This window comes from Otolemur garnettii, unplaced genomic scaffold (genome assembly GCF_000181295.1).
Source record: "Otolemur garnettii isolate 467f Iridium unplaced genomic scaffold, OtoGar3 scaffold00016, whole genome shotgun sequence".
In the NCBI taxonomy this organism is placed as follows: Eukaryota; Metazoa; Chordata; class Mammalia; order Primates; family Galagidae; genus Otolemur; species Otolemur garnettii.
Window position 1 is genome coordinate 13,802,226 of NW_003852411.1, and position 8,192 is coordinate 13,810,417.

Sequence of the window (8,192 nt, forward strand, 5' to 3'; positions counted from 1 at the left end):
CCCAAGTAGCTGGGACTACAGACCCCCGCCACAATGCCTGGCCATTTTTTATTGCAGTTGTCATTGCTATTTAGCTGGCCCAGGCCAGGTTCGAATGTGCCAGCCTCAGTGTCGTCATAACCACTATGTTATGGGCACCAGGCCAGTTATTACTTGTTTTAATTAATCTTAAATATGTGTAGATCACATCTATTTCAAGAGATGTTTAGGGACTTTATTTTGAAGTTTGGTGATTATTTTGTGATCAGAAATATGCCACAAGAACTTAACTATTCTTTCTATCAATTAGCCTATGGTAAAACTGATTTCATTCATTTCACTTAAAGTCAAGGTTTCAAACAACATCAAGTAAGGACATAGTCTACCATGGCTGAGTGCAGTTTGGGAATTCTGAGTTTAAGAAATACTAATAGTCTATGGGGTCACTTTGTAAATTAATATACAAGATTTAAGATCACAGTGATAATAGAAAAATAAATATTGTTAGGGATTTTCATAGATTAAATTCAACCTGCCATCACCAAAAGTTTGAAACAGGATCTAATCATGTGATACTCTGTTGAAATCTGTGTATCTCTGAAAAACTATATTCAAAAATATATTTATATTACTGTATAAGAATGAGTTTTGCTTCAGCATTTTCTCCTCTAGAAAAAAGTTTCAAAAATTGTAATAGTGAGACTTACATATTGTTATTACAATATGGAAAGATGTCAAAAGCAAAAAGGAATCCCACTGCTTGACTAGCCTAAAAAAAAAGGAAAGTCATCCACTCCCCTGGGACAACACAGCTAACAGTTTAATGCCTATCCTTGCAGACCTTTTTCTATGTACATACAAAATCAAAACAAAACCAAACTACATCTCTTTGCCTAAGTGTTTATTTTTCCATAAATCAAATCATATTCCACAGTGTAATACAACTTTAAAAAAAAATGTATGGGGCTTACTATACTCACTTAAGGAATAAACATAAATTCATTTAATTTTCACGATATTTCAGTAAGGTAAGAACCATTAGTACATTCACTTTACAAATGAGTTTAAGTAACTTGCTAATAGTCACAGCTTGGTAAGTGGTGCAGTTAAAATTTGAACACAGTAAGCATAGTCCAGGGACTAAAGGATACATTCAGTTGCTTCTCCTGAAGTAAAAATAGACATCCCCAAACCCTTTAACAACTGCATAGTACCTCAAGGCGTAAATATACCATAATTTTAACTACTACCCTCCCAAAAGACATTTATGATTTTTTGTTATTTATAAATGTTACTGACTTTGGGGGAACAATGCTAAAGTGAACATCCATATAGAATTTATGTGCTCTTGTGTTAATACTTATGTAAGATAAACTCCTAAAAATGAAATGATTCTATCAAAGAGTATGTTCACTTTTAAATTTGATAGGAAACACCAAATTTCCTTCCAGAGGGTTGTTCCAGTTGTGCTAATTTAGAACCCCAATGACAAAAGAGAGAGTTGAAATTCATTTTTAAGTTAACAAATATTTTTGATTCTTGAGAAGAGAGGTCCATTTTGAGTTTTTAATTAATACTGACATAGAATGACTGCCAGGTTGATCACAATTACCCTATGATTTGATAATTATCTGGCATTAAACAAATGTAGGCCACAGCTATATAGTAGATTCATCCTCCAGTTATGAAACCAACAATGGATGATACTTCCCCTATATCATCCTCTGTTTTTTTTTTTTTTTGCAATTTTGGCCAGGCCGGGCTCAACCCGCCATCCCCCCTGGCATATGGGGCCTGCGCCCTACTGCTTGAGCCACAGGCACCTTTCCAATCTTCTGTTTTCTTATGTACAAAACCTGGGAATTGAACAAGCATTTTGAAATTTATGCATTAAAACTCCCAATGCTGGGCAGCACCTGTGGCTCAAAGGAGTAGGGCGCCAGCCCCATACACTAGAGGTGGCAGGTTCAAACCCAGCCCTGGCCAAAAACTGCAAAAAATAAAAAAAACTCCCAACGCTATGATTAAGAAGTGACTTAAAAGCTTGGCACCTGTAGCTCAAGCGGCTAAGGCACCAGCCACATACACCAGAGCTGGCAGGATCTAATACAGCCTGGGCCCACCAAACAACAATGACGACTACAACCAATAAACAGCTGGGCATTGGGCAGGCTCCTGTAGTCCCAGCTACATTGGGAGGCTGAGGCAAGAGAATCGCTTAAGCCCAGGAATTGGAGGTTGCTGTGAGCTGTGACGCCACTGCAGTCTACCCAGGGTGACAGCTGGAGGCTCTGTCTCAAAAAAAAAAAAGAAGTGACTTGAAATTATTACAAGCCTATAATTACAGTACAAGTATAACAGGTTAGGGTCTTAAAGCTTCTATTTTCTTTAAATTACAATAATTATTGCCAGAGCACCTAGGCAAATCATTCAAACAGTCAATAAAGGTTTCAGGATCCACCTGTGGCTTATTCTCAGTGGCTTTTCTAATGTCCCCCTCTCATTCCGCTGCCACCTGGCAAATCTGAACATATCTCTATAGTATGTTCCCAAGAGTTGAGGAGTACCTAGGAAATAAGAACCAGTTTTTTGTTTTATTTTAAAAATATTATCCTGGGACCCCTGTTTAGTCAATGAATTCAACTAATAATTACTGACTATATTACTTTATGCTAGGTACTGGGTGCACAACAGACATTAGGGGATCTCTGCCACCATAGAACTTATAGCCCAGATTAGAAAAGCAAATAACCCAAAATACACACAAGTAAAATTAAATTTATGACAAACATGAACAAAAAAAAACTGCAGAAAAAACAACTATGTAATCTTTTCATTATCCTTTTTTTTTACTGTGACATTCAGAATTAACATAGTGAAAAAAGGAAAATTATTTCACAATTTGCCCCATACTGCAAAAATAACAATCACAATTAGAGATATTTAACTTTTTAATTAATTGGTTCTCTCTATGATAAAATCACCAAGATGTTACTACCTTTCAGTGATGCTACTGACTATAAGGTGTAAATATTTGTTTTACATAACAACCAAAAGTATAAATGATCTGAAGAAACAAAGATGACAGAACTGAGTATCTAAACCCTATGAAAGATAATAAGTGAACTACAAAGACCTTGTTCAAGAAAAAAGTATATAAAGAAGTGCTATGTTATAATAATTCATGACTTGTTAATAATTAACAAAATGTTACGAAAATACTAACATTTTTAAAGAACTGACAATCATCAGCATAAGGAGCAAGTGCCATGTAAAAAGGAACAAAACAGAATTTTTTTTTTTAGACTTTAAAATAATGCCAGAAGTATCTTTATTAATTTTTTTTTTTTAAGACAAAGTCTCACTATGTTGCCCTGGGTAGAGTGCCATGGTGTCACAGATCACAGCAACCTCAAACTTCTAGGCTTAAGTGATTACCCTGCCTCACCCCCCTCCCAAGTAGCTGGGACTACAGGTGCCCACCACAACAACCAGCTTTTTTTTTTGGTTGTAGTTGCCACTGTTGTTTGGCAGGCCTGGGCTGGGTTTGAATCCGCCAGCTTCGTTGTATGTGGCCGGAGGAGCCTATATTAATATTTAATTTAAAATAAACTAGTTCTAGATTATCTACAGAAAGGAGAACAGTATTCACATAAGTAAATCTCCATGGGTGTCAGTTTTCACAACTACAAAATAATTTTAAGATATTGCTCTATCTACCCTGCAAGCTTGCTATGAAGACTAAATAAAATTAAGTATATGGAAGCACACCAAAAAATGTCAGTTATTTTAGACAACATCTTCTTTTTTTGCTCCCACTATAAATTACGTCAATTTAACAAATAAAATTGGTCATATAGGAACTTCATCTCTTTTCTTCTGCCCATGATATAAAAGTTTTATAAAATGGACTTAAGAATGGCCATCAGGAAAAGAAAAACATTCAAAAACTTTATAATTCATAAATTGATTACCCCACAAAAGGCTGGTTGTTCAAGTATTAACACTCTTACATAACACACACACCAATATGTCTCAGAGAAAAAGACAAATTCTTTCACATATCTCTGTACAAAATTGTTTACATCCACAACACCATCTCTACAAAGTTCTACTGCTATGAAAAGATGTGATACACATGTATTTATCCACACATACAATGTAGTCTGACTTGACATTTATTTTCTAACTAAAGTATCTTAAATTCAATGCAATGACAGTTCGATGATCCAGGTTTATTTTATTACACTGAGTGGAGCTCGCCAATTTAGCGCACCAAAACTAATTATTACATGCCCATGAGTTAGAAGCAACTTCTAGCATAAATCTAAAAACTGATCCTCCAAAGTCACAATTAGTATTATCAGCACGTTTCCTGGTTTAAAAATAATATTTTACACTTAGAAATTGTGTAAACATAGGGTAACTTTTAGTATTTGATCACTGAGTCTACAAAACTTTTCAGGTTGTTACTAGGTCTGCAGATAGCCATTCCTTTAAAACTGTTAAAATACAGAGCAGGAGGTATCGTTAACATGGCAACACTAACGACTTCTTCAAATTCAAAACAAGGATCACCATCAAAACAAAAACTCAGGTGGAGTACAATGATATTGATCACCATCCGTGACAACTTGGTTTTTCCCCATATGAAGGGTCTGCTAGTATATTAAATCTACTCCTATGTGCAATCCAAGCACATTCCAACACGTATCTGTCACATGAGCTAAATATCATTTAGCATGTTGGGCTGCTTTTAAAAGGAGGGGGTAAATACTGACAACTTCCAAAGCGTAAAGATAGCTCCCCCTAAATCATTTGTGAATATAACCGGCAGACTACATACAGCAGCTGCTAGCCTGAAGCAGATCAAAGTTTTCCCTCTACTTGAGAATGTTGTCCCCACTGAAAAGGAACAAAAACTGGTGATCCCTCCCACTGGTGCCAGTTCTCCGGAATTTCCCAAAATATGCCTCATCTCCAAATGAAGGACATTTCTCCCGAGACCAAAGGCGAGAGGTATCTTACCTCTCTGCAGGAGAGAGGCGGGGCGGAGAGGACACTGGTAGGTAAGGAAGGAAATTCTGTCTACGGCAGGCACCGGAGGGACCTAAAACCCAGGTCTCAGGATGGCCCTCCCCAGTAAGCCTCAGGACCGAGGGAGGTTCCCCGAAGAGGACGCGGGCAGGGCCAGGACTCCCCCTGCCCCGCCTCTCGAGCCGCCACCCCGGACCCGGGACCGCGGACAGAGGCAGCTGAGGCTTAGCGAGCGTCCGCAGACCCGGCCAGGTCCTCCCACAGCTCACCTGAGAGTGTCGCCTCCGCCCTCGGCGCCCACGGTGCATCCCGCAGGGCCTGGCGGAGGGTGCAGTGACGCCGCCCCGACCGGCCCCAGGGCTGCCCGGCCTGGCCTCCCCGCTCCGGGGACGCACGGGGAACCCGCCTCGCACCGGCTCCGGAGGTCCTCCGGTCTGCAAGAAAGGAAGAGGCGGAAAGGCTGCCTCCCCGCCCCCACAGCACGCCGACCCCTGAGCTGCGGCTCTCTGCAGTTCCCTCTGGCGCAGGTCTGGCCGCGCTCCCCCGCCCGGGAGTCACTTTGGCAGGGGCGGCCCAGTCGCCATTACAAACCAACAACTGACACGGAGGAGGAGCGGCGCCGGCGGCCGTGGCTGTGGCGGCGGCGCGAGGCAGGGCGGGAGCCGGAGAAGCCCAGGCAAGCCTCGCGAGAACTGCCCCGAGACCCTGCCGCAGAAATGTAACCTTCTGTCAGAGCCATGTTGAGTGTGGCCCGAAGGTGGGAGTGAGAGGAGCCGCGAGAGAGCCATGTTTGATGCGGCGAAGGGTGAGCCTTGCAGGACTCGGGAGGAGCCAAACTGGATCCGCAGAAGAGACCGCCCGACCCTGTTCCTTTTCATGCTAATTGAGCCTTTGGGCTGCGCGTTTCACCTCGGGCCGAGAAAACAAGCTGAGGATTTGACAAGGAAGAACTCGAAGACTGGACGCGGCAGTTTTCTCAGAATTTACTATGTTTCACCAATTGTACAAATAAATCGTCACTCCAGTCGGTTTCAGAGTAATTGCAGCTCTGCGGCTGCTGCAGTTACCCGCTGCTGTCACTGTGGCGGTTTTATTCTCCAAGGTTACGGTTTTGTTGAGCGGCACTCTGTCTGATGGCTTAGGTATCCAAAAAAATAATGCGGAATTTCCACCCATTCGGTATTGGCTCTGATATAACTGTGATTTGAAAGGCCCTCTGTGATCAACATATCTTCTCACATTTTGGTCCTCTTTTCCCAGTCTCCAGGTGGTGAATTCTATCATCTGTCAAGACTTAGTTTAAAGGACAGCTCATCTGCAAAGAATGTCCTCTTCCACAGGTGCTAACTACACACAAGCTCTCCACTCCTCACTTTTCTCCACTTTCTGGACTCGTAGCGTTACTTACCCCCAAACTGTCAACTTCAAGTGTCTTGAAGACTTGAAGGTCTCTTTTTGCTGTATATACTCCAATAGGGCCAACCAAGGACAGTAACTACGACGTTGTAGGCGCTCGGTGTTTGCTGAATAGACCGTTATCAATGAAAGCGGGAGGCAGTAACTAGTTTCTCTTTCTAGGTCCCATAGCTTTGCCTGAAAAGGAGCTAAGTGGTTGTACAAAAGTCCCACACGTATAAAACATGTCTCCAGAAAGATGCGGTGGAGGGAAGAAAAGAAAATGTGGGTAATCCAGCAATACAAGTGATAGCAAGAAAAAAAAAACTTAAATGTTCCACACCTTTGCTACATAATGCAGTAGGATAAATACTTTTCATACATTATTCTACTGAATGTATACAACCACCTTATTATGGAAGTATACTCACTTTAAAAGATGAACTAGGTTCTGAAAAAACTAAGTAATTTGTCCATATGGAACTTCCTTACCCCACGCTATCTCCTGGCCAACCGCAAAAGCGCTAAAAGTCTTGTCACTGTGTGGGCAGCCACGTTACTGATTGTGTCAGCCTGTGCACAATTTCTACCTCTTAAATCTTGTCCTGATGTTTTCTCCTTGCCTCCCAAATACCTTAGACACATCTGTTTACCCTTTTGACATCTCACGGCTCTTATTGTCTATACCCTACAGATTTGCTTTTGAGTATTTCAGGTTTCGTAGTATTTTCTCATAATTTCCTAAGAGTAATTAATCTCTCAAACAAGAGTAAAAGCTTAATAAAAAGTTTCTCACCTTCCCCAGAAGTCTCCACGGTGTTAGGCACATCATAGGTGTTCAGTATGACTCCCTCTGTTCTCCTACTTGTTAGTGGACATCAAGGTCAGATTTTTCTGCCCTCTGTTCATTACTATGGCTTTGACTCTTGTCTTTCTTTGAATAAGTGGAGCTTGTCCCAGAACTAAATCTTCAGTTGTCTATTACCCATTTTCAGATAGATACAGAAGTCACCAGTACCTCCAACCCCCAAATTCAGTTTATCATTTTTCCCCATCCTCAGCCCCACAAAGCCAGCTCCTCTTCCCGGCCCTCTGTATTTCTGTTAGTGGCCATCACAGAACACCCTTCTGAAAACTGAGAGACTTAAACATTCAGAAATAGTATATTCTGAATTTTAACAAATTCAGTATAATAGTATATACCCATGCAATTATTAAGTATCTGAAATACTATTGATGCATATTTCTTATGTGTGTTCTCCCTTTTTCCAGTTGCACTACTGTTCTTGTAATTTAGACTCTTATTTCTGTTGCCCAATGACTATAGTATTCTTCCCAGAGTTCAGCTTGAGTTTTGTCCTTACCCTGCCTCTACCTGCCAAGGTAAGTAAAAACTTCTCACTTCATCTATCAAGGCTTTTCTCAATATGGCACCAGCCTAGCTTCCCATCTACCTGAAGTAAGGCAGCACAGTAAAGTAGAAAAGGCATGGATATGACATTAGGAAGATTGATTCAAATCTCGACTCCATCACTTACTTGTCCTGTGACTCCTCAAGAATCTCCATCTTAGGCTCAGCACCCATAGCATAGTGGTTATGGCACTAGCCACATAGACCCAGGCTGGAGGGTTCCAGCCCGACCTGGGCCAGCTAAACAACTATGACAACTGCAACAAAAAATAGCTAGGCATTGTGGCAGGTGCCTGTAGTCCCAGCTACTTAGGAGGCTGAGGCAAGAGAATTGCTTGAGCACAAGAGTTTGAGGTTGCTGTGAGCTGTG

At 41.3% G+C, this 8,192-nt stretch overlaps 1 protein-coding gene across 4 annotated transcripts in view; it reads right to left on the reverse strand.

Annotated features, from left to right (window-relative positions):
* The window catches only part of CEP350 (centrosomal protein 350), a 187,037-nt gene extending 181,385 nt beyond the window's left edge, over positions 1 to 5,652 (reverse strand). For 3 of the 4 annotated variants that reach the window (XM_023510754.1, XM_023510753.1, XM_003785670.3), the window contains exon 1: positions 5,286 to 5,634. The gene's annotated coding sequence lies outside the window, so the exon portion shown is untranslated. Of the gene's footprint in view, positions 1 to 5,285 lie in introns of all 4 variants that reach the window. The other variant, XM_023510752.1, reaches the window with a different exon arrangement.
* Positions 5,653 to 8,192: the final 2,540 nt, after the last annotated feature.